At 43.9% G+C, this 26,709-nt stretch overlaps 1 long non-coding RNA gene across 1 annotated transcript in view; it reads left to right on the top strand.

Moving 5' to 3' along the window:
• The first annotated feature begins 181 nt into the window (after positions 1–181).
• LOC130863515 (uncharacterized) overlaps positions 182–26,709 on the top strand; it is a 64,300-nt gene continuing 37,772 nt past the window's right edge. The window contains exon 1 of the long non-coding RNA XR_009055733.1: positions 182–337. This is a non-coding gene — a long non-coding RNA (uncharacterized LOC130863515). The remainder of the gene's footprint in view (positions 338–26,709) is intronic.

The following is a 26,709-nucleotide window of genomic DNA, read 5'->3' as shown; positions in this document are numbered from 1 at the left end:
CCCTCCCAGCCAGCCTCTCTGAGCGGCCCCGCCCCGCCTCCGACGAGGCCCCGCCTCCCAGCCAATCCCGACGCACCGCGCTCCCCGCCGAGCCAATGGCTGCCTGGTCCGCGCGCGGCCACCTGACCCAGGGCGCCGTTGTTATTAGGCGCGGCGAGGCGGGCGGCGCGCTGCAGCGGGGCTGGGCTCCGGCCGGGAGTCGGTGGAGGGAGCGAGGGAGGGAGCGCGCGCGCGCTCCCGGACCGTCCACCGCAGCCGCTCGCCCCGAGCCTTCTCTCTGGTCGCGTTGCCCGCAACCGCCTCGACCTTCTCGCGCGCTTTGTTCGCGGGCTCTCAGGTAGGAGGCGGCGCGCGGAGGGTCGTGAGTGCAGGCTCGCTCCGGCCCGGAGGCGCCGCGTGGGTGCGGGGGGGCTGGCAAGAGCGCCCCCCCGTGGGCGCGGGCGCGCGGGGCAGCAGCAGCCGCGGGCTGGCTAAGGGCACGTACATGCGGGGCGGGGCCTGCGGGGCGGCCCTGGGGGCGCACGTGGCGCGGGCAGGACATCGGAGCGACCTGGGGTCACGCGTGAACTCGTTCGCTGGAGGGCAGGTGTGCGGGCGACACAGGTGGGCCTCGCGCCCGGACGCCATGTGCAAAGCAAGAGCGGGTAGTTTCCTCCTCTGTTCTCGGAACGTGTTTTGTGTCCGCGCCTAGAAAAGCGCCTTTCCCTCGAGCCCAGGGCACCTACCCCACCCGCGTAGACTTAGACCGCACACGTGTTCGAAAACAAAATGAAAATGCATCCTCGCCCAGTGAGAACAGGAGGAGCGGAGGTGGGCCAGGCAGGAACAGGTAGGCCGAGGCCGGAGGGCCGCGGACCTCGTGGAATCCAGACTGCAGCGGGCGGGGCTGGTACTTGTGCGAGGCCGCAGCAAGCCAGCGACCACCCGCAGCGGGAACCTCGCTGTGTGTGGCGATGCAGACCGCGGGGTGTTGGTGCCAAGGTGGCCTCCGGGAATTTCGAGACAGCCACTTCTAGCCACTTCCTCAGCCTCCTCTGTTTCTTCGAGATTTTTTGGGGGGTGCGGGGGGGATGGAGCAACTTAGAGATGGAGGAAACCCAATAGCGGACCTCTGCCTCTGTTCCGAAGCCTGCCTCTAAGTGCCCCATGAGGAAGAGTAAAGGGGTGACCTAACAAGCTGCAGATTCACTTGAAAACGGGATAGGTTTTTCCAGCTCCTAGATTCTGAGAAATCCCCAGAAAGCCTTGCCAGCTCATGGTTTGGCATGAAAGAAGAGGTGAGAGCTGGATAATGAGGCGGCGGCTCTAACCCCTAAAGGTGTCTGGAAAACACCCCGCGGGAACAGTAGCCTAGCCTTGCAGTACTCAGCGACATTGCCGGCCACTCCGATGTTTCCTAGCACCTGCTTGAGTGATGCCCAGTCACGTGTAAGCAAGAGCAAGACATGAGGGTCAGAATTCTGTTTTCGTGGAGCACATAAACAGGGAAGGTTGGCTTCAGCTAGGTGGTCGCCAGCCTGTCCTCCGAGGAGGCTTTCGTGAACAGTGCCCACTGCTGGTCTATCAACCCCACGTCAGAGATTCCTTCTATTTACGCTCCCCATCCTCACCTGTGCTTCTCAAGGCTGCAGGCTTTCCTTGAATGTACGTTATGCAGACATGATTAGCTGACCCATCCTTTGTTTTCTTCCCTGCCTTCGAATCTCAACTCTTCTTTTCCTGACCCAGCGAACACTGCAAGAACCTCCCACATGTAGCCTGTTTCCATTTCGTGTCCAGTTTGAGGCATTCTCATAAGGCTGCACTCGGGTTCATGACCTCTAGCCTGGGTCACTTGTAAGAGCCTGGTGGTATACCATTCCCAAATCCGTGACTCACTTCCTGCCCTGCCCTCTTTATGCCTTCTTTTGATGAGTATCTGTGAAGGCCTGTGACCTCCACATCTCCATGTAAGGTTTCAGATCCATCACACCCTAGCTCCCTCGTCCCTTTTCTGTGTACTGTGTTAAAACCACGGAATGTTAATGTACCATTTGTAAGGATATGTTGTCCTGAGTCGTGGTGACTAAAGGATACCATGTAATTGAGAAGGAAGAGTCATTAGAAATGTCACACTTAATCACTATTTTAGGCTTCTCATCCTTTTAGAATCTGGATTCTGCTGGAGCATTGGTTCTCAATCTTCCTAGTGCTGCTGCCCTTTAACACAGTTCCTTGTGCTGTGGTGACCTCCAACCATAAAATTATTTCATTGCTGCTTTGTAACTGTAATTTTGCTGGTGTTAGGAATCATAATGTGGCTATCTGGTATCCACCTGTGAAAGTGTTGCTGGCCTCCTGAAGGGGTCTCAATCCACTGGTTGAAAACTGCCATTCTGGGGACAGGTGACAACACCAGTTAAACTGGCTAAAATTTTACTTGGTCAGTGCCAAATGCCTAGGGTTCTCTTGCCATTTAAAGTATAGCACTATTGGATCAGTGACTCAGATACTAGGCTTCCCTTTCAAGCTTTGGCTACATATTCATACATATTTTATATGATATAAATCTTTACAAGGTGCTCTCTCCTTAGTCCTAGTAAGAAACAGCCTCCCTTTGTCTATACTTGCAGCTAAAATCTCAGAACCATCATTACACGAAACAATTTAGTTATTCATGATGCATTTTGATGTTTAGCCTTAAAGTCATAATGTACCTCATATGATAGATCCAAGTAAATATCAGTAGTTGATTGTAACATTCTTTTTTTTTTTCAAAACTCTGTTGGAATTAGTTTTTATCTTTTCATTTTTTAGGTTTCCAGAAGATTTCTAAAATTCCTTAACATTCATCAAATGATGCAAACAAATGAAAAATTTAGTTGGAGCAATAAAAAGAATTGGTTGTTGCTGAATTGTGCAGCCCGTAGAGTTTAACTTGTTTGGGCCTTCTGGTGTAAGGTGTTAAAAAAAAAAAAAAAAAAAAAAACTGCTTAAATGAGGCTTGTAAATTAGCATCGTAGAAAGAGTTAGTGAACTACAAACTAGTGAACTACAAACTATCCACAGTGAATTCAAACTGTTTCTGTTATCCTTTCCTCCGACTTTAAGCATGGCCTTGTGTTTTGGGGAACTCAAAGGCAGTTTCCTCTTGCTGTGTTCTGAATTCCCATCTGCTTGGAGAAGAAAGTGCAACACCAACCTCCACAGGCATAGTGCTTCTGCCCCCCCTGATTCTACCCCAGGGAGAACAGCCTGGGAGTGAGAGGGCAGATCCAGGAAAGGCCCTATTTTCTCACAGGACTCATTCCTTTTGTTACATCAAAATGGAGTCTCCACGCCAAACAGGATTTCATCTCTGTAGTCTTGGTTCAAAAGCCCAGTCAGTGCTGATCCCTGGGATTTGATTCATTTCTTCTTAAGGTAAAAGGGAAAGAATTCTTTATTCTGAAGAGTGTTACATCGAGGGTATCCAAGGCCATTTCAGGTCAGTGTTTGAGAGACAGATATCCTGCATACTGTGGGCCTGTTCCTAAGTTATTCCAAGTATGGAATAGTCTTTCAGCTTTCACCAAAGCTTGTCTTCTTGTTGCCTGTTCAGACTCAAGTTAGATGTAACTTAGTCCTAAAGGTTATGCTTCAAAAATTTCTTTTTTTGTAATTAGACACTTTTAATAAACTAAGTCTTTTGTTTGGTGAAGACAAGGTTTGTAACATTTTGCTTTTTCGGTTTTTTTTATTAAAAATGCATATAAATTGCTCTTGGCTCTTAAACCACGTTCTGCATTTTCTTACCATGTTCAGAAAGAAAGGCTGTTTTCCAAATTAAAAGATACAACACAGTTTTCAGAATGATGCTTTACGTATGCTGGGGCATGTGCAGGTAGGAGTTTCTTATGAAGATTTTCTCCAAATAGATGAGATTTCCTCTAAGGTCAGAGGAAAAAAAAAAACATGATACGATCCTGCAGATCTGCTCTCAAAAGAACATATATTTGTCTGTGTGCGTGTGTATGTATATGTATGTATGCATGCATGCATGCATATGCAACCTCAAACACTAGTTGGATTTTTTTCCCCAAGAAGTATCTATGCGCTGTTTTCGGTAGTTGATTATGGAGACAAACGAAGGTTTAGCCAATTCAGCAGACATTCATGGCGTGCCAGCGGTGTGCGAGTTCGGGCCTCTGTGTTGCACAGCAGCCAGCAGTGTGCACCATTTCTCACTCTTGCCTCCAGCTCTGCTAAGCAGGCTTCTTGAAAATGGTGGCTTTGACTCTTCCTTGTACGTGTTTACCTTTATCCTGCAATCAGAAGGTAGATAAAAACCTATACACACGCACTGCACAGACGAAGTTAATAAATGAGAGAACTTCAACAAATGATCCAAGTGTATGCTTCAAATTTAATGTGTGAGAGAGCTGTTGGGTATTGTCATTGTGGCTGGCTGGATTGCCATTTTTGTTAGAGTTCTCTCCAGTTTTAGTAGGGCCTTTGGTAAACTCCTCCACTGTATGTTCATTTACAGTTATAGGACGACTCCCCATGACTCAGAGAGCTCAGATGAGCCTTTGAGAAAGAGATCATTGAACCTGAAGAAACTGAGTAGATCTTTAAGGATGGAGAATGCAGAAACATGAAAATAGAGACTTATTTTTTAAAACATTCCTTTCAAAAGGGAGCGTTTCCAAATGTTATTTCCTAGCAGACTTATTGCAGATTAAGTCAGAGGCACCTGCTTGGTTCTCCCGTGTCAGACCTCAGTGACAGATGCATAAGTGATTGAGCTCCCTCTGTGTGTTCCCCTCCACTAAGCCACTCTTCCTTGCTCTGCTCTTGCCGGGACAGCTGACCTCTTACAACTTTCAGTTGGTTCTGGCTCACAACAGATACCCCAGAGATCCGAGATTGCTGGGAAAGAAACTGGGGTATCAGCCTGCACTCTTCATAGAGCATCCAGCGGGTACGAGTGTGTTCTGGGAGCACATGTCCTTCCGTCTTCTGCCCAAGGCCAGGAGGTCTGTCAGTCTGTAGGTTCTCAGCATCTGCTAATGCGCTCTGACCTTGCCAACACCTGTTTGGTAAAATCTGTCCATTTCACATGAGTCTGGTTCCTTTCCTCCTATGATCCCACAAACCTGCATCAGTATGAAATCTTGTGTCCTGAGAACCAGTGCATCTAACATACTTTATTCTTTTGTAAAACCATTAATTGTCTACTTATAGAAAAAAAGGCTATGAATTAAATGCTGACTTACTACAAATTTAGATTAGCTTCATGACATTACCAAAGTATATATACACTTTAAAAATATTAAAGTGAAAATATTTAAAAAATATTTCTTAAATTGTCCAATGCTGAATCTGACAGTAAAGCGTGTGTGTCCTCACAGCACAGGCGGGCACTAATGTCTTTGGAAGTCATATAGCTATCTCATATATTTGAATTATGAAGACCTTCCTAAAATGTCTTCATTGTTGGAAAAGCATGACAATTCTTGTTCAGTCTTTAAATTTGTAAACTTGTATGTGTGCCTAGTCTAAACAAATAAGGATTTTATTGTTATTACATGAAATAGGTAATGATTTAGATTTTAAAATAATAGATTGGAAACAAGCCACAATATAATATAATAATATATTTCAATATTTAGATATTTATGATGCAATCTTTTTCATTGGCCATTTAACTTAACTCTGCATTTTGTAGCTATTGCTTGCATTGCTTGAGTTTGGTTCTCACCAAAACCGAAAACACAAAGCCATCATTAGAAAAAGGAAACTTTGAAAAATGAACTGTCTGAACACAGCCACAAAAAGCTAGAGCAAATTCAGTGAAAACACTATTCAGCTAGTGCTCACAGACTAGAAGAACAAGCTGTCTGAATTCCTAATATTGTCTTGTAATGACTGTAAATAAGTATGGATGTATCACAATTTATCTCATTTTCATGCCACATTAAAGTATTTCCTGAATGTTTTTCTAACCTACTCAATTACTATAAAATTTGTGCCAATATGTAATGCATCAGCATTATCAAGATGTTAGGCTTGTATTGAGATAAGGTTTCTATAGCCTTTTTAGGCAAAAATAAAAACTTTGGAGTGCCTGGACCTTAATTCTTCCTGATTCGTCTGCCTGCATTTTTCAGATGGCTCTGGAGTGTGCATTGTCAGGGTGCATTGCACAGTGCCTTCTCTAGTAATTCCAGAAGCAGGAGATGAGAAAGAGGGAAGGCTCCTTCTTGTGCCCCCTAGGCTGGCATTGACCAGCTGTCACCTCTCCTCAACGAATAACAAGTATTTACCTCAGAGGTTGACTATGAAGATGGGATAAGAGAATGCACATTGTTGGCTAGCTGTAGCTAAGAGCTGTGCTCCACCACCTGGACCCCAAGTTCATCTCCACTGATCCTGCTTCCTCCATACCTCCTGAAGCCACATGAGTTGAAATCACTCTTAACCTGCTTTTCTTCTCTGCCTGGAAAGTCCAGACAATGTCTTTCTTTAGGTTAATAGAGAGTCTTTGACCTTCAAATTTAAAACAAAGACTACTTGTGTACTTAGTAACAATGTATACATAGCTGGCAGTTTCACAAACACTGTATATAAATCCTCTTTTTCTGTGTTTATTCAACCAATATGTATTGACTACCCTCTACTTAACATCTTATTTACTGTGGAGACTGGACATTTGTTATTAAACAAGCCCAGAATATTAGGAAGTATCTGATTTTGTAGCAGTCATGTTTTCTCCTTGTAAGTGTTATCCCTGGCACAAACAGTGACTTGTTCTTCATCCTGTACATCAGACTGACCACCTAATCTAGGCTGCTACACAATTATGACAGCTTTATTATTTTTTCAGTTAAAGCATCCTTTAAAAGATATTTTACAAGCCAAGATTTGGCTGTTTTGTAGATGACATTTAATTTTTTTGCCATTTCTAACTGAGGATTTAATTGGAAAATCAGCATTATAAATTTTATGTTGTCATTTCTATTTTTAAGTTTAAGCAATTTCAAGGATTGTGGGTCTGGCTGCCTGCAAATTAAAGATGAAAGCAATTGTGATACTGCATTTGTACATTTTGCATTTGTACATTCTGGGCTTTTGTCTGTGGAAAATATAATTTTGGTAAATTTGATTAAGAAGGGAATGTGGTGCCCGTGTTTAAGGTCAGGAACAGAATGTATGGAGACGACTGCTCTGATTCAGCCTTCCCCTTTCCCTGAACACATTCAGTCAGGGAACCACACCTTGCCTGTCTGACCTCTCAGCATCCATATGAGACTTCATGCTCATTAAGAATGTGTGATCTTCCATTGCTGTGGCTGCTTCATGGTATCATTTTCCCTTCTTACAGATGGACTCTCTTGGTCTCATCCGCACCATGAGTGTGGAAGGGAGGCTTTGACGTTATGCTTGTGTAAACATAGCGCTTGCCGTGTCTCCTGTATCTTCATAAATGACTTTTTTGTATTGTGCTGGAAGAGTAGTTCTTTAAATAGAACAACCTCCCATGGAAATTGCCCACAATGCTGAGTACACCTTGTAAAAGGTAAGGTTAGAATCTAGGGTGCATCCTCAGCATTGCCCAGAAGCTGAGTGCAATCTCTGGAGCAGCCAAACCAAATTTATAGCAGTTCATTAGTGTGAAGGATCATGGGAACGGCAGATTGCCATCATCATGGTGGAGACAGAGCTCAGACAAGGCTCACAAGATGGAGGGTTCTCCCTAATTCTATAGAAACCCACGTGCCTGTTTTGAGCCTGGTTTTCTTTAGAGCATATGTCTTGCTGAACAACCAAAAGGATGTTTATATCCTAGTCACTTGGCACAAAGTCTGATGCTGCTTCAGGGAGTTCATTTCAGACCTAAAGGATGGAGATAAAAAATAGATGAGGTTTGGTAGTCACAAGAATTGGACCTGCTGAAAATTTAGTTTTTCTCTTTTGTTGCTAGATGGAACTACATTTTTTTTGTTGCTGTTGTTTTGTTTTGTTTTGCTAGAAGTTAAACAGGGAGGCCGAAACCAGTTTGGTTGGTCTTACGCATTCTAAATGTAAACAGGTTTGCTGTGTCCAATGAGATGAGAGCTACCTGGGACTCATCATGATGTGCATTGCCCACAGAATTGTCTCAATTCTGTCAAGTTGTCCTATCTTCCTGAGACAGTTTCCAAATGATTGCCCCTCAAGTCTACTTGATACTAGTCAGGGTAACAAGATGGACTGAAGGAAGTGTAGTATTTCCATTAGTGGTTTCTGGAAGAACACTGGTACGGTAGGTATCAACACAGTGATCATCATCTTGGGTTAGGATTGTGTCCTTTAACCTTTTTTGTAATTCTGTGTCTGTCCACTCCCACCCCCCAAACCTAAGCAAGTGTGTATTTTAATACTGTTTCCTTGGGTGCCTAAGAGAGAGTTTCATTTTAATAGTTTTAGAATTCACATAATGTCCGCAGTACTACCCAGGCATTTCCCCATCCTTTGCAGCCCTGCAAACCGCTCGTGGAAGGGCCTCTCAGGCCCTTGTCTGCTTTCACCAATACATCATTCGTAATTAGAAGTGGAAATCTTTTCTTCCCAGTATAAACAATCTATTTGAAAAGCAATTCTCTTCTGTGGATAATGTTTAATGTCTGAGGAGCTAGGTTCCCCTTTCATATGAGCACTACCAAGGCTTTATTTTGTGGGGTGGACTCAAGGTTAGATGTTTTAAGAAAAGCATCCGGTTACCTTCACTAGGAAACCTGTCTTATTCACACACTGTGACTGCATTGAGAAGACACTGTCAGAGCCTACACAGGAACATATATGCCTGGATAGAATTAAGTAGTATATCTGAGAGTTGACAAGACAGTACTGTTGCCTACATTTAGAGTGCTAGCTACTGAAAACTAGCATTCCTTCCACAGACAGATGCAGCCTCTCAGCATAAGGCCTTCAGGTGCTCATTAGTACCAGTGTCTGGGTCTGGCTGAGGTAGTGCTTGCACAAGGCTTTTGGCTGGCAGAGGTGGGTGGTTTTCTCTCTCCTTGCTCTAAAACCTGTTCACTTTCTCTTGCAGCACTGTCCCTTGGCAAATTAGTCCTGGCTCAGGCTCAAGTCCTGGCTGGCTCTGGCTTACCATTAAATGTGAACACCATTGCCTTCTAAGCAATGACATTTAATTTGAAATTCTATTTTGTTGTTGTTGTTTGATGGGGTCTCACTAAGTAGCCCTGACTTTTGCCATCTGACATTTTGGTAGCTGGGTCATGTGTTACTAATCCTGCACTGCTTTTAATATCTCAGCTTTAATCTCTTACTTTGTGACGACAGAATCCAGAAGCTTTGATCTCGCCACAAAGCAATGAGAGGGCATTTACTTCTCTTCCAATTCTCACACAGAGGAAGTCTGCTTACTTTATACCAGGCTAAATGGTAGTGCCTAGTGATGGATATGGTAGTAACAAAATGAAAGTAACTTCATTCAACTGAAACTTTTGTTGTCTCGCTCAGTGTGCAAAGTGAGCGACTGAGTTTAAATATATACATTACACACTTCACCCTTCCCAGATGGAGATTTAACAGGGTTTGATGAGTTAGGAAGTTTGTGGATCTTCTGTTTTCCTGCCATTTTAAAAATGTAGCACTTCCAATTTTAAGACTCTTTTGTTGAGCTACTGTCTTTTCCCCTTAACAGAAAGCTCTCCATTGTTCCTCCTCTTAACCCACCACTACTTTTTTGACTTTGTTTTGTTTTATTTTTAGAGACAGGATTTTCCTGTGTAGCTTTTGGAGCCTGTCCTGGAACTAGCTCTTGTAGACCAGGCTGGTCTCGAACTCACAGAGATCTGCCTGCTTCTGCCTCCCAAGTCCTGGGATTAAAGGTGTGCGTCACCAATGCCTGGCTACTTTTGTGCCTTTTAGTATACTTTCTACAATGACAAAGTTATGGACTTGGCAGTTCTTGAGATACCACCCCCGAAAAAGAACTTTATTTTATAAATTCTAACTTCATCTTCCTAAAGACATCCCAAGACTATGAATTCCCCTCGTGCAGTCTGCAAGGTTGGCATTTTAAAAAGTGTATTGGGACCATTGTACACGCAGAAATGAGTGATGCGCAAGATGCTTAAAAGAGTACTTTTAAATATGTTTCCTTTATCTCTTGTTTTGTTTTTTTTTTTTTTAAATGCATCTGGTGCCAGGAATGTTGACATCACCTTCAGTCCCATAACTGGAAGACTGAGGCAAGAGGATGACAAGTTTGAGACCAGCCTGTGCTACACAGATCCTCTCAGGAGCACCAGGGCTAGAGATGTACTCAGTGGTACCTGGCTGGCCAGCATGCAGGAGGCCTTGAGTTTGGTCAGCAGCTTGGCCACCAAAGCAAACAAATGCACCTGTCCCATTTTCATGTGTTGGCAGACACTTTAGTTGGAAGAGTGTCCCTGGGAAACAACCATAGTTGTGTTATGCATGTAATACATGCATGTATGTGTGAATGTAAATGTTTATATGTGTGTGTAAATGTTTATATGTGTGGAAGCTGAAAATCGATTGTGGGAATCTCCCTTGTGGAGATTGTGAAGGCAGAGTCTCATTGGAAACCAGAGTCCACCAATATGGCTCTGACTAGCCAGTTTGTTCTCTTCTGGGAGCTGGAATTACAGGCGAGCCATCTACCTGGAACTTTCAGGGGCTCTGAAGATCTGAACTCCAGTCCTCTCACTTGAAGGGGAAGTGCATTAAGTTTCATGAGGATACTGTTCACCAATAGTTAGTATCATCAGTTCTTGTCGTTGTGTAATTTCTAGCTTCTGGTGCTAGTGATTTGCCTATATCAAGTCACTTATTTAGTCTGAGAAAAAGAAAATGACAAAGGTGTCTTTATTCTCAAACCACATGATTTGAAAATATACCTAAAGTAATATTGCTTTGTCTTGTTCAGTGTTTCTTTGTCATACAAAGTTGATTTTTCTATGAATTCTGTGCCAACAGACACACAATTGTAGCGACTCTTGGTCTTAATAGACCTTGAAAGTACATATCTGTTCTGCAGCCAGCACACCGGTTTTAGCTTATTTATGGAATGTAAAGGAAACTTTGTCACCCAACAAAATCTGGAATCTGGTGATTCTGATGCCATTAGAACCAAATAATTGAGAGCTAGAACTAAATGTTAGGCCTCGTGGCAGCTCGGCGTCCACTAAGCAAGTGTTCCTAATCAGTCTTAGTGCTCCCTATGTGAGCAGAGGGAAGCGACCGTGTTTACATTGATAAAACTGGGTTGTAACTATCAAAAAGGGCTCCAGACTCTTGCAGCAAACAGAGCTTATCTTCAGTGTACGGAATACCTACACAATACCCTATATTTTACTTGCAGTTTTTAGTAGCTAATGCAATAAGTACCATGCTTAATTCTCTACATGCATTATTTCAATTAATCATAGGAATAATCTTATGAGCTAAGTACATGTATTTCATTTTGCAGATGAGGAAATGAAGAACAAATAGTTTGTCTTGCATCCCTTGGGATGTGTCATGTGTTCTGATTCTGGAGGCTATGTTCGTAGCTAGTCACAACACACAACTCCAACTTCCTGCCCATAAGGCTTCCTGCCAGCTTCGCAGTACACGTAGGATGGGTTATATTATCTCTGTTACAAATGGCAAAACTAAGCTCTAGAGGCTTCCAGAGTTCCACCCTAAGTTGTAGACTAGTGAACACTGCCCTGGGACCATCTGGTCTTGACCGTCTACATGGAGAGGTCCTTCTTCCCGACCATTAACACCAGTTTTCCTATGGCCTGGAGATGCTGTGTTAGATACAGTTCTGTGTCTGGTTTGGAGTGAGCACTCTGTGGATCTCCTTGATCTGTGTCTTCTCTCCACCATGTACCATCATAGCAGGAGGGAGTATAATGCCTCCACACATGACCTGTCTTTGTTCCCATTTCCATCTTAGGCTGCAATGGCGAGGGCTGCAAGGTGGGAAACAAAGGATTTGTCTTGGCCATCATTAGCTTCCTGCTCTGTAACCTCTGAACATCAAGTACACACCTTCCAGACCCTTTAGTTCATTAGTACATTGTGTTCTAAAGCGCCTTCCCACCATAAAAATAGAAAATGATCTGTGAGTCATTTACACTTAGCTTGAATGTGCTTTCGTGACTTTCCCAAGGCTATTTGTGCTTAACTCCTTTCTCCCAACTGCAAGTGAAGGTCTCTGGACTATCCTGCTCCTTAGACAAGAACAAGCTAGAGTCGTTGGCCTAAACACGAGACCGCTAGAGACCCATTGCTGTAAATGCTTGCAATGCAGTTGATGTAGATCTGGCATCCAGAGCATCTTCTGCTGAGCAGTGGACTCTCAGCCGTGGCTCACTCACTCTCCCGCTCTGCTTTAGTCAGATAGATTCTTGTTCTCCTCTTTCTGCTTTTTCTGAGGACGTTTTTCATCTTTCTAGTGATTACATCTTGGATCATGTATTTCCTGTGTCCTGTAGCATGGTGACCTGGCTATCCCCAGGAACAGCTACAGGCTTAAAGTACAGCCCTTCTGTCACCTGCAACCACCCAGCGAACCCAGATGTGACTGTCTGGCACCCCCATTCAGGCTCATGCCATTGGTCAGTGTGTGTGAGAGATCACATGCACCATGAACGTGAAATTGGAAGCACCTGTGAGATGTGTGTTAACTTTCTCAGTTGCTGGGACAAAATGTCTGACATAAACAACTTAAAAGGAGAAAAGATTTGCTTAGCTCATAGCTCCAAAGGTTTCAGTCCACCAGGCACAGAGAGCATGGTGGAACAATCGCATCATGGTAGACAAAAGGCAGAGAGAGGAAGAGACAAAGATGTACCCACAATGGTTTACTTCTTTTAGTCCTTATCTCCTACCTCCAAAACTAGTGACATCATCTGGAGACCAAGCATCTATCACATGCCTGTAAGTGACCTCAGATTCTAGCTGTAGCCTGGTAAATGCCTGAGAAATGCTCGGGAAAACTCTGAGGCCTTCAGTTCCTCCATCAGATATCATCAACATCTAGTTTATGTTGGTCCCCAGAAACCAAGCGATAGGGATCCAAGTGCACAGTTCATTTGGGAGATGATGCCACAAGACACTAGTGAATGGAGATGCATCAGTCAGAAGATGGCTGGCTGTTGGGGGAGTTTAGAAGTCAGGCACTGTTCAGGATCTCTGGGAGTCTGAACTGCAGACTGGAGGAAGAAGTTATCCACAAGCACCCAGCAGCTGGTAGGGGTTATTTCCTCTCAATTCTATTGTGCATATAGTGAGCCACCAAGCTTCCTTAGAGACTAGAGGTGGGGTTGCAGGGGCCCATGAATAGCAAGGTTTGAAGAGCTCCCATGTGCTTCCTCTGGCGGTGGAGGTGGTAGGAGCAGAGCAGAGAGCCTGCTGTGCAAGACCATCCTCAGTGAGGATCTCTGCAGCAACACACTAGGGAGAATTAGAGTCTTCGTGTCTCCTGAGCAGTCTGTCGTTGCGGGCATTGGTGTAGCTGGGAATAACTAACAACTAAGAAGGAAGAAGACCTACCAGTTGTTCATTTGAGTAAACACAAGAGTCCTGCGCTCAAGGGTGTGAACTGTTTATTATTAATGCTGATTACAGTGCTGCCTAATAAAGATTATGCATGCCATTAAATATGTGTCAGATTAACTGACATGAAATTTACAACATCAGTAATTTTGATTCATATATGCAGCCTTCATAATTCATTGCTCATGTAGCATGGTAATGACTTCAGAACAATCTCCAAGACAGTATTGATTTGAATGAGAAGTGTCCGCCATACGTGACAGCTGTCATCAACTCTGCCTCCAATGACAAGACAGTTTCGCTTGTCTAGTCAGGTAGCTCAGATATTACGGCCCTCTTTCTCTCTCGTCACAGATCATTCCCTGATCCAGCTGACTTTATTTAACTAGTCATATAGCTTGCATTGTGCCAAGTGCTGTGGACTTAGATGTGGATTTGAACCTGATTTCTGCCCTTGCAGCTCATGGTCCAGCAGAGAATCACACTTATTTTTTTACTTTTTTTAACTTCATTTTACATTTCACCCACAGTTCTCCCTCCCACTCCTCCTCCCAATGGGTAAGGGCTCCCATGGGGAGGCAACAAAGTCTGGCACATTAAGTTTGGGCAGGACCAAGCCTCTGCCCCCTGCATTAAGACTAAGCATGGCATCCCACCATAGGGAATGGGCTCTAACAAGCTAGATCATGCACCAGGGATAGTAGATGCATGCCAGAGGCCCCTCAGATAGCCCAAGCTTCACAACTGTCTCCCACATATGGAGGGCCTAGTTCAGTCCCATGGAGGCTTCACAGCTGTCAGTCTAGAGTTCGTGAGTTTCCATGGCCTTGGTTCAGCAATCTCTGTGGATTTCTTCATCATGAACCTGACCTCCATTGCTCATATATTCCCTCCTTCCTCTCTTTGACTGGATTCCCGAAGCCTGGCCTGGGTTGTGGATCTCTGCATCTGGTTTCATCAATTACTTGATGAAGGCTCTATGGTGATAGTTGGGGTATTCACCAATTTAATTACAGGGAAAGGGCTCCCTCTCCATTATTGCTAGGAGCCTTAGCTGCAGTCATTCTTATGGATTCTTGGGGATTTCTCTAGCACCAGGTTTCTCCCTAACCCCATAGTGGCTCTCTCTATCAAGATACCTCTTTCATTGCTCTCTCCCAGTCCTCCGCCACCACCACCCATTCCCTCATTGTTCTTATCCCCAGTTTGCCCGGGAGATCCCATTCCCAGGGTGATCCATGTGTCCCTTTTAGGGTCTCCTCCTTGTTTTCTTTAAATGACTGTTGAAGGATGAAGTGAACATAAGCCAGATGTGGTAGTGCACACCTCTGAACCCCAGCATCTCATTATTTTAGAGTCTAAGGTAAAAAGATGGTGAATTTGAGGCTAGCCTGTGCTCATGTAGTGAGAAACTGTCTCAAATAAATAAATAAACAGAATGAAAGAAAAGTAAGTAAAGGACTACATATCTTGTTTCTAGGTGTGGAGGAATAAAGCTGTTGCTTTCTGGTTTCCAGAACATGTTTGTAAAGTAACCAGTCACTTTGTTTTCGGAATTGAGAACATCATAGGGTATTTACTGCATGGACTTGAGAACTTCCTGAGGCCACTTACTGGGCAAGTCTAAGGGCTTCCTCTGCCTGAGTACATAGTGATAGCACTTTTTGAATCCAGTTTTAAAATATCAGATACTTCACAAGAACCTAACCAGATCTTCACTACTACCACAAAGGCAACTGCTCTGCAGAACAAGGCTTAGCATTCTCAAGACCGAGCCGGATACATTCTTGAAGTTTTCAAGTTACCATGGACAGAATGTATGGGAAGCTGTTGTTTACTGCATCTCTCAGAACTGAGTGTAGAGAGCTGGAGATACAGCAGGGCCTTTAGTTCCATGTTCATTGTCATGAAGGAAGAGGAGAATGAAGCTTGTCAGAAAAAGTCAAGGCCAAGAATGGGATAAAGCCAGTCAGAGGCAGACAGGCTAAGAAAGGACTAGTGAGACCCAGGACCAAAAACCTGAGTCTCTGGGGAAGCCAAGTTGTGGGTAGCATAGATGAACCAAACCAAGTCACATGGAGACCTTCCTATAAAAAGGTTAGTGTGGGGATCATTTAAAGAGCCTATTCACTGTATTTCTAGCTGTCAACTTAGAAACGTGCAAGACGACCGTGCAACTTGAGGCTGTGATAAACCCTCATGTACATAAAATGGCCTGAAAATGGCAGGCATGGTTTGAAGGCCCTTAATCCTTGATTCTGAAGCAAGGTCAGAGACAAATACCAGCTTCAACAAATGAGTTTAAGTCTTAATACTTCCCTGGCATTAGAAAGAACCTGGGTGTGCCCGAGGTCAGCACTCTTTTCCCTCCTGTTCAAACTGCAGGGTATTCCTTTATGTGTTCCTGACATTGTTACACACACACTTAATGCTAGAACTTCAGAGAACCTTGGGATCCTGTCATCCCCATCCTCAGCAGGATATAACACTCTTCTTCATCTCAGACCTGGGCTTCGTATCTCCGTTCTCGGGCCTCCACTATGACCATAACCCTTCAGGAAACCCAGCAGGTTTCTCATTTCCACTTTAAAGTCTGTTCTCTGAGCCCAGTCAGTGACTCCCTTCCTGTCTGGGCTCTGGTGAGGCCTTGGCACACTCTTCCCTGTATCCCCTCGAGAGCCCTACACTTTCCTGTACCCTCCAAAGCCACCTTCATTTTGGGGATGTCCCACCATCGGTTCTCACCTGTGCCTTCCCTCTGCCCAGACCACTGCCTCTCTGGAATATTCCAAACCATTTCTACAGCACTGAGCATACCTGTGTCTGAACTCCAAATGCCACACTCCGTCAGATTGTTTACATGTTGTTATAGCTGTTGATTTGTCATCTTGCATAGCTCTGCAGCCCTAGCTTAGCTGAAGATGTAAGAGAAGCTCAACCAATGAGCTTAATTTTTAACTGCAATATTTTGGGGTATCAGTTTCTAGGCTTGGTCTTTATATCACTGGTCTTAGCTCTTAGGTATATAACAGCTGTGGCTTATTTGAGCTGGAAAGGGAAGGAGGCTTTGTTATCCCAGAGGAGGGACCCAAGCAGGAAATCTTTCCAGAGGACCAACTTTGCCCACTACTGGGTCATATTCTGCCCTTTACTCATGACCCTGACACACAGCTCTGTCGCTCTCCCTGGACACTGACATGGACTACCTTGTTGCCAGCAAGCCAAGTCACCATGGGCTCCTCACCTCCCTAAAATCAAACCAAGACTCAGGCCATTGGATGGCTAAGCCCAGATCATGTCTGAGCCCTAGCTGCAAGAACAGTGGGAGGGTGAACCTCTGGCTTCTGTGGGATTGTTTATCTCCACGTCCCATCAGTACCTATGAATGGGGTAGGTCCTCAGACTGATCAGCTCAAATGCTAGCCATGCGGAACAGAGGTGCAAAGAGAATGGCTGGTGTTGACACACACAGTGGGACACACCTGTAGTCCCAGCACCTGGAAGGGCTAGGCTACAGAATGAGAGTCTGTCTCCAGGGAGAGGGAGAATGTCAAGTGTCTATTAGAACTTCCTTTCAGGATACCTAAGCCCTAATTAAGAGCTCCCTTTAGCACAGTTCTGGAACTTAGCAGAGGAAAAAAAAAAAAGCAAAAGTATTATGTTTAAGTTAAATGGTAGATGAGGGGGAACCTAAATAAAGGTGAGGTTATCCAAGGACGTGTAGACCATGAAGACCATAACAGACAGGCTCCACTTCAGAGAGACCACTTTGGAGGTTCTAACCACAAACCCCAAGAGACAAGGATTTCAAGAGAAATCCTGGTTCCCCGATCTGGACACATGCCGCAGTGGTGTGTGGAAGGAACTCTGTTAAAGGGACACAGTTCTCAAGCAGCCTCCAGAGTGAAGACAAAAGAAGTTGGTATGCTGATCCCCTTCATTTCCTGTGACTCTGCTGAGAACACAGCCCTTCCTAGAGGCCCATGCTGGCGGCCCTGCTGGCCCCGACTGAAGACTGAAGCAACAGGCATGCTGACCAAAGGGAAAAGCCACCAGGAGAACCGAGCACAAGACACTTGAGGCTTGTTGCTTTCTTTTCCTCTTAGTCTGTGTCCCCTTTGTATCACTTTACATTGCAGTACCCAGCCCACAACATCAGCACCTTCAAGTGTTCTAATGCTGCACTTAAGGACACAGTCGAACATTCTTTTCCCTTGGTTTGGTGTTTAGAGCATTCTGTTCTATAGCTCAACAGCCTGCACCATTAAAGGTTAGCAAATATCAACCAGGATATTTTTTTCTTTTCCAGGATGATGAGAAAAGAGTGAGTTGTGTGGCCTGTGCAGGCAGTGTCAAGAATCTTCCAAATCTTGGTGCAGAAATCCCCTCTCCATCTAGTCTTACCCATGTGGTCTCCTGTTGTCTCTCACCCCTCTCTATTAATGTCTAGCCTTTTAAAGGGGGCAGATTTAAGAGCAGTCATTAAATAAGCCGCATGTCATTAACAGGAGTATAAGGCCCACGAAGGACTCAGTGACTCATGTGCTGTCACTCTGAGTCATTTTGAAGTACTTAGTTACTTGTGCTTTAGAGATGAATGCTTGGGCCCATTTCACCATTTCCTGAATTCAGGGGCATAATGTGTTCTTCACAGAGTATGGACACGATCTATTTTCCCATATAGTAGAATTATAATATCACATGAAAAATCTAGATAAGAGTTTTATTTTTCCTATTTAAAATGGCATTGATATTTTAATTCTTATTTTAAAATAGCATAATAAAAAGTGCAAAGAACAAGACAGTGTGCCCGCTCCCACCCCTACCCTCAACAATATTAGCAGTGTGGCAGAAAAAATATGTTTCGACCGTGTGATCACATGCTGTGATACCGTGTCCTTGTGATGCTAAGGTGGGTGTTCTCTCTCCATTTTTTTAAATAGGATCTTGATATGTTTCAGAAGTTGTCCTTGAACTTGTGATATTTTTTCCCTCAGATATTTGAGTGCTGGCATTACAGGTGTGTTCTCCCATGCATAAGTGCTGCTTGCATTTTTTTTTTTTTTTTTTGAGACAGCATCTCACTGTGCTGTCCAGGCTGACCTGGAATTCACCATCTTCCCTCCTCCCACTGCAGCCTCCCAGTTAGCTAGGATTGCAAGCACAACTACCACGCCCAGCTTTAGGATGGGGTCTTGACACAGTTTGAACTCTGCCGCTCTTGCAAAGTTCAGGCCAGCCTTGGGCAGAGCAGAAGCTACCTCTCACTGAAAACAAACACTGCTTATAAAGTGCAAGCCTGGGCTGTGTCCTATGGCAGCCACCTCCAAGGGCCTTGTTCTTAAGCAGCTCTGTCCCCTTAAGTGTTAATTATACATGTACAGCTCTCTCGCCAACATGGGTTTATTATGTTAGAAAGCATTTAGATGACAGAATCTCCTGGTACTGAATACTTAAAATTCCTAGTGTGGCTTCTATCGTAGCGATTGTAGACATCAGTTGCTTGTATTTTTTGTTATAAGGAGGTGTCCAAGAAATGAGTGTGACTGACACTTACCCAGAACGTAAGAACCACGTGTTTCCAGGAGCATGCCAAGCACATGGTGATTCCCACGTGGGTTTGTCAAACGTCAGAAGCTACTCATGTATTTCACCCTGCAGTAGGACCAGATTGGGCCATGTTGGTCCTCTTCACACAGTGTCAGTGCCCCTCCTTGTGGCCTGATCACTGATCACAGCCAGTCGATGAGCAGGCTCTGGGCTCCCAGGCTCAGCAGACTGACTACAGGCAGACCAGGAAATCGTTCTGCAAGGAGCCAGTAGCTGCTGGGCTGAGTTTATTTGTCTCTCTTACAAGATCCTAACCCTCTGTGAGGGCACCAGTATTCCATGGGACTGAGTTCTTCGCTCCCCTTACGTGATCCCAACCCTCCTCTCCACCAATAAGAAGCATGAGCTCTTCCAGCCCTCTTCACCTATAAGAACCTTCTGTTCACTGTTCTCAGTGAACAAAGTAGAACTTCCCTAGGCCTTGTCTCTAGAGTCCTGTCTTGTACCTCTCCCTAGAACTGCCTTAGTTGACACCAGAGCAGTTCGTTTGCAGCGTTTGCCTATTGTCTGTCTTCCCTACCAGGAAGTGAGATCCATGAGGATAGGAAGCAGACCATTATATTTAGGTCTATTTTTTTTTTTTTTTTTGGTTTTTCAAGACAGGGTTTCTCTGTAGCTTTGGAGCCTTTCCTGGAACTTGCTCTGTAGACCAGGCTGGTCTCGAACTCACAGAGATCCGCCTGCCTCTGCCTCCCAAGTGCTGGGATTAAAGGCGTGCGCCACCACCGCCCGGCCAAGTCTATTTTCTTCACCAGTGTGTCAACATTCTACAAATAGTGTATGATAAATATTTGTTTTTAAAATGCAGGAATAAAGTTAGCTGAGAGGCAGTTTGAGCTGCTTTTAAATTTGAGTGATCCCACATTATTAACTGTATTAGTTACTTTTCTCCCTACTGTAACAAATACCTGACAAAAATGATTTAAGGGAGACCGTTTTGGCATAGGTTTGAAGGTACAATCTCTCATGGAGGAGAGGTCATGGCGGCAGGACCATGAGGCAGGTGGTCACTAGCATCCATAGTCAAGAAGCCAAGAGAGATGAACTCTAGTGCCTATGCTTTCTCCCTGTCCGTCGGGGACTTGAGGCTATGGAATAGTGTGACCTACATTCAGGGAGACACTCAGTGCTCAGTTAAACCTTTTTGGAAACATCCTCATAGACACCTCAGGGGTGTATTTATGGCATTGCTGAATTCAGTCAAGCTGACGGTGAAGATTAACCACCATACTATGGAAGATCGCTTTTTGTTACTGTTTTGTTATGAAGTTTGCTGACTCCATCTTCAACTGCATTTTGTGCATAAATGTAAATTTCTGTCAGGTGTACTCCCTTACTCAGCATCCCTCAAATGTCCAGCTTTGACTTGTACACCTCAGCCTGCATTTCCCAGCAGCCAAATCAGGTATGCATAGCCCTTTCCTCATTGTGCACCTTGCCCCCATTTTGTAATTTCATATGTAAATATTCTAGTCTTTAGCTTTCTAGCAAAATAACTATTAAAAAAAAGAAAGAAAATTAAGCCAGTCCTGGTGGCACAGACCTGTAATTCCAGCTGCCCAGAAAGCAAGGCAGGATGATTGGAAGTTCCAGATTTACTTGGGCTGTAGAGCAAGTTCAAAGTAACCTGGGCAACTTTGCAAGACCCTGTCTCAAAAAAGAAAAAAAGTAGTCAAAGGGCTGAAGCTTAGCTTAATGGTGGGGTGCTCACTTAGCAAGAGACTCTGGGTTCGACCTCAGGACCACAGAAAACAAACCATAATCTTGTCATCTTCTTTAAAGCATCATCTGGGAAGGTGCTGGGAGACTCGGCCTTGCTGGAGTCCTCAGCGCAGTGGTTCTGCCCTCCAGGTTGGCCTTTCCCCAGTTACTCATGTGTTTGAGTTGGACTCTGAATTGGCCTGTGTATCAGTTACCCATGTTTCCTAAGTCACTCTCCCTATCTCCCTCCCAATTCGGTTGTTCTCTGCCTTTGGGGACATGTGGCCTATCCCTGGTCCCATCCTTGTATCTCTGTTCCTCTGAATTGACTCTGCTGGAGATTCAAATTTTGTTCTCCCTTTAGGAAAGGAGCAATAAGATTGTTTAAGAGGTTCTGTACCTCCATCTCATGGTTCATATGGAGCTGGGAGTGGCTACCAGCCCAATATAGATAAGATCCTATCTCAATAAAGAAATAATAAGCAATAAACAAAAATAGTTTGCAATGTCTTACGGTCTCTATTTTTGTAATAATATATCCCCCTGTTGATTAGGAGCTGTAAAAGTGGTCATACTCCCCTGTCAGTTTCTCTTCATTTCCTAGCCATAGTGTTCTGTAGAGAACATTTTCCTTTCACTGAAGTCAACACTGCAGAGGATGAGTATGTGCCTTTTATTTCCTTCTACTGCCTGGTTTGCCAAGTAATGAGTTCTTTCCTGGTATATTTCAAAAGTGACAAAGGAATGAAAGAACATGTTTGCTTTTGTTTTATTGTTAATCTTACCAAGGTTGTTTTAATATTTTTGTGTGTTGGCAACATTTATTCCTGATTAAATTATGTCTCTGACTATTGAGAGTGGAAACATCAGTCTGAGTACTTTGTGCAGGACAATAATTCCTTCTGAAAGCTGCCTTGCTGGAGATGGAGCTCAGTTTGTAAAGTGCATACTAAGCATGTGTGAGCCCCGGGTCTGATCTTCAGCACCACATAAACCCAGGATGGTGGCACATGCCCATGTAGAGAAGCCAGGAATTCAAGATCATCCGTGGGTACATACCAAGTTGAAGGTCACTCTGGGGTATAAGATGATCCTATCACATACACAAAAGTCCCTAAATCTGTGGCAAGGGATGTATTCTGTTTTAGACCTTATGTTTTTTTAAATTGTGTGTGTGTGTGTGTGTGTGTACACGTTCCCTCGGAGACTAGAAGAGAACATTAGATGCCCTAGAGCTGGAGTTCCAGGTGACTGTGAGCTACCTGATGTATGTGTTTGGACTGGAACTCTGATCCTCTATAAGAACACTGTTGAACCCAGCCCTAGACCTGACATCCTTCAGTAGGAATGTTATTTTAGTGACTACAATCTTGGTAGTAAAGTGGTTGTTGTTTACAATGGACAAGGTAAGAAATGTGTCATGAAAGGGTTAATCCATTCTACATTTAACTCACATTCAGCTGAGTGGTGTTTTTACCTGACTTCACAGACCTTACCTCCCCCTCTTGTGCTGAAAACCCTGGTTCCAAGTCATGTTAGTGTTGTTACAAATTAGCTGTACTTTGCACTGCTCAGAGCCTCAGGGTAATCACATAGACTGGTCAACAGTGAGGCTAGTAAAATAAGTTTGCCATTTTCCTTCGGTTTTCATGTGTCTCCTACAGCAGCCTGTGTGTGGCCAGACCACCAGCCATCTACGTGTGGGGTTCAGTCTTTTCATTTTACTTTATATTTTTAATAATTCTTTTTCTGACTTTGTGGTACTTTATAAATAACAAAGTAACTTTATGCTTGCAAAGTCAAATCTATAAAGCAAAGTATTGGTGATATACTGAGATCTAATATTCCCCCATTCTCTTTTCCTATAAATAATCATTTAAAAATATGATGTGTTTTCTTCCTTCTTGTGCCAGGTGTGGTGATGTGCACTAGAGCGTAGCCACACAGATGCTCTAATCCCAGCACCCAGAAGAGAGAGGCAGGAGGATCAAGAGTTCCAGGTCAGCCTGGGCTAAATTTGAGGCTAGTCTGGGTTACATGAAACAAAAAACAAAAAAAGCGACTTATCCTTTTTACATGAGAATGTGTTTGTGTGCCTCTTCTTTTTTCCTTGATAAAGAAGCATATTCTAGAAATACTTGTTTTTCCTTAATAACATGTGACCATCCGAGGCCGAGGTCATGCTCATTGAGTAAACATACATGCAGTGCAGCCTGGGGATCTGGGGGATCTGAGTTTGGATGCTGAGTACCCACTGTAGAAGTGGGAGGTACACTCGAGAGCCAGTAAAACTTCACGGCTGGAAGCAGGGGCCAGAGAGGATCTCTGAGGACTGACTGACTGCCAATCAGCCTGATATCAAAATGGAGAACTCCAGGTTCAGTGAGAGAGACTCTGTCTCAAGTTATTAAAGCAGAGGAAAAAGGGGATGCCTACTGGCCCTTCCAGCACCCATGCACACATACCTGTACACACATTTATTTTAGTTGACAATTATCTTTTGGTGGCAAGTGCATATTTGTGATTTAGGTTTCTGTTTCAAGGTGCTAAATATAGCAGACAAGTTTAGGGGTTTTCACAGGTCTGGGCATGGTGGCACATGCCTGTAATCTTAGCACCCAAGAAGCTGACACAAAGGAAAACAAGTTCTAGGCTAGCCTGAGCTTCATTGTGAGACTTTGTCTAAAACAAAAAAGCTATCTGCAGATTCTAACTTGTCTATCATGTGCTACATCTGGTCTGTCAGGACATAACCCCAAAACTCAAGGCCTGGCAGGCTTGGTGCATAGGTCTATAATCCCCGGATTTGCTTGGGAAACTGAGGCAGGAAAATCACCAGTCCCACACCAGCCTGGGCATAGAGGCCTGACTCAAAAACAAAACCCAATGAAATAAAATGATCCTGCTGGCTTCTCGCGCCTCCCTTGTGGTGTCCTCTCATCCACACGGCATGCCCTAGGGTTATTACAGTGCCTTCTCCCAGCCTCTGCCTGCCATCGGCCCTTGCACCTCCCTGGTGTATTCTCAGAAGCTACACTGTCATTCAGACTAAGTCTAGTTATGTCACTCCTGCCCTCAAAAGGCCCCTCAAGATCTTATTTTATGTTGTGAGGGCCAGGTCCATCCCCACTGACTTCTAGCTCCCCCATCTCTGAGCTGCCACCGACCTTTTTCCTCTCCCCACTACACTCTAGCCCATGGCTGCTCACTGAATGGCCTTTGTGCTGCCTACCATGGGCTTCCTTCTAGAATTCTCAGCCCTCACTCACTTCCTTCAAGTCCAGACTCACTGGCGCCTTCTTGGGGAGCAAATGACATCTCAGCTGTCTGTTCCCAGTCTTACCTACCAGGATAGGACTTCCACAAAGGTAGGGACCTTTACTGCGTTAGTTCCCTGAGATGTCCCCACTGCCTGCACAGCATAGATGCGCCTAACTGTGGAGTGAATGAACAGAAACCACAGACTAGGTGCTGCTAAGTGTGGAGTGAATGAACAGAAACCACAGACTAGTTGCTGCTAAGTGTGGAGTGAATGAACAGAAATCACAGACTAGGTGTTGCTAAGTGTGAGGAGAATGAACAGAAACCACAGACTAGGTGCTGCTGTCGGTGAATGAATGAAAACTTTTTGAACTTCAACTGAAAAAAAAATGAGTAAACCATGATCACTCAGAGCCACACTGACTGCATGACCCACAGCTCTCTTCCCATCCACCGGAACATGCCTTCTTCCTCTTCTATGTCTAGTGGCTCTGGAAGTAAGCAATGCCCTTGGCTGCCATCAGTCAGACAACCAAAAGGTAGTAATAATGACTTACTGCTTAGTTGTTGTCTACTGTGTTGATATGAGCTCTACAGGGACTCATTAAATCACACCCATACAACGCAGCAAGAGTGGCATGGTTTCCCCCATTTTAGAGGTAAACCAATGGTAATTGCCTATGGCTAAACATTTCCTAAGTGACACAGCAGGTGCCAGAGTCCCATGGAGTTCAGCTCTAGGGCCCAGGCTTTAACCCAGTGCTGTGCAGGACTTTGGGAGATGGTAGGTGTGCTCCTTATCTGTGGTCTTCACCTCGGCACCCTCTAGCACAAGTGGCGACTGAGCGCTTGACGTGTGGCTAGTTTTCCTCAATTCCAGTTTAATTACATTTAATTATTGGAGTCTTAACTAATTATATTTAAACAAGAACACATGGCTGCTACATTGGAGCTTTGTAAACATGACAGAGTGGCAGAGTTATCCGAGTCTTTACTACAGTTATCATTTAAACCCAAAGGTACAACTTGTTTCCACAATTTCAAGAAATGCTTGAACCCATGAGCTTAGAGTCCTCTAACAGTGTCATCCATAACTCAGGAATTACACAGCTAATCTCAGACAATGACACTGGAAGACTGCTGCCCACTTACATATGCTCTTTTGTGTTGGGAGAAGAGAAGACACAAAATGTTCTGACTTTAGTTTGTCTGTTTTTAAGAGCATAATCATGTAAAATAAAAATTGTTTAATTACCAGAACCCTGCTGAAACCACCGATTACATTTTTATTGATTTTTAAACTAATTTCTTTTTATTTTAGAAATTAAAAAATATAAATTTATTTTCTAAATAATGAAAAAGAGCTTTTCAAATTTTCAACACCCAAAATTAATCACTGGTATATTCTTCTTTGTGTATATAGAAAGTGTGTGTGTGTGATAAATACAAGTAATAATGAATATATTTTTTATAAAAAGCATATTATTAAGACAACTGTCCTTCTGTGTGTGCCTCCAAACACAAGCTTTTCCTTTATTCCTGAAGAGGCAGTATTGTGAACGTGGAATGTATGCTTCTAGCATTTTCTAAATAATTCTTTTAAGTGCATATGCATTTGCTAAGAAACTACCGTGAGTGGGACTTTATGGTTTCAAGCCTGTAAAACCAGCACTTTGAGGTAGGAGAACTGGGAGTTCAGAGTCATCCTTGGCTGTTACAAATTCAAGGCTAGCCTGGGCTAAGGGATATAGATAGATGGATGGATGGATGGATGATAAATAAGGGGGATAGATAGATAGATAGATAGATAGATAGATAGATAGATAGATAGATAGATAGATGATAAATAAGGGAGATAGATAGATGATAAATAAGGAGATAGATAGATAAAAGAAATTAAAGAATGATGATGTCTTTATTATGTGTGTGAATGGCAACACTATTTTTGTTTTATGTTTCCACTCATTTCTGAGCTCTTCTATGCCACATTTAATTATCCACTCTTTGGTCATGGATATTTAGAGTGTGCCCAGTTCTTTGTACTTCTTATTATGATATCATATTACTATCCTCCATGCTGTACAGATACTCCTCTGAAAAGATAACTTTAGGACACAGAATGTAATCATCTCCGATAACACTGGGTACTAACAACATTCCCAGTCGTGTGCCATTCGGACACCCACCAATGAGTGTATGAAGCCTTCATGCTGCTTTCCACCAACACCAACAGCTCCTACCGGTTAAATACTGACCTATCTGAAAGAGGTGACTTCCATTTATGTTCCCTTAATTACTAATGAGGTTCATTACTCTATTGAGCAGATCTTGTGAAATTCTTAAATGTGTCACTACTCCTTTTGTGTCCTGAGTGGTCTATGTGATTGATCTCTGGGATTCAATGAAATCCACAGTCAGCCCTCTTGTTCACTGGCTATATGACAAATGTTTGCTCCTGCTTGCAGCTGACTTTTAATCTTTTTATGAATTATTTTGGTCATGGAGAAGTTTTGTATTTTAGAATTTCATGGTGGCCTCTAAGTCATCTCTCATTCTTGTTGAACTGATTATAAATCTTAGTGGAATCTTCTA

Source organism: Chionomys nivalis, chromosome 21 (assembly GCF_950005125.1).
Source record: "Chionomys nivalis chromosome 21, mChiNiv1.1, whole genome shotgun sequence".
Taxonomy (NCBI): Eukaryota; Metazoa; Chordata; class Mammalia; order Rodentia; family Cricetidae; genus Chionomys; species Chionomys nivalis.
The sequence above is the reverse complement of the archived record's forward strand: the minus strand, read 5'-3'. Positions and strand labels throughout refer to the sequence as shown.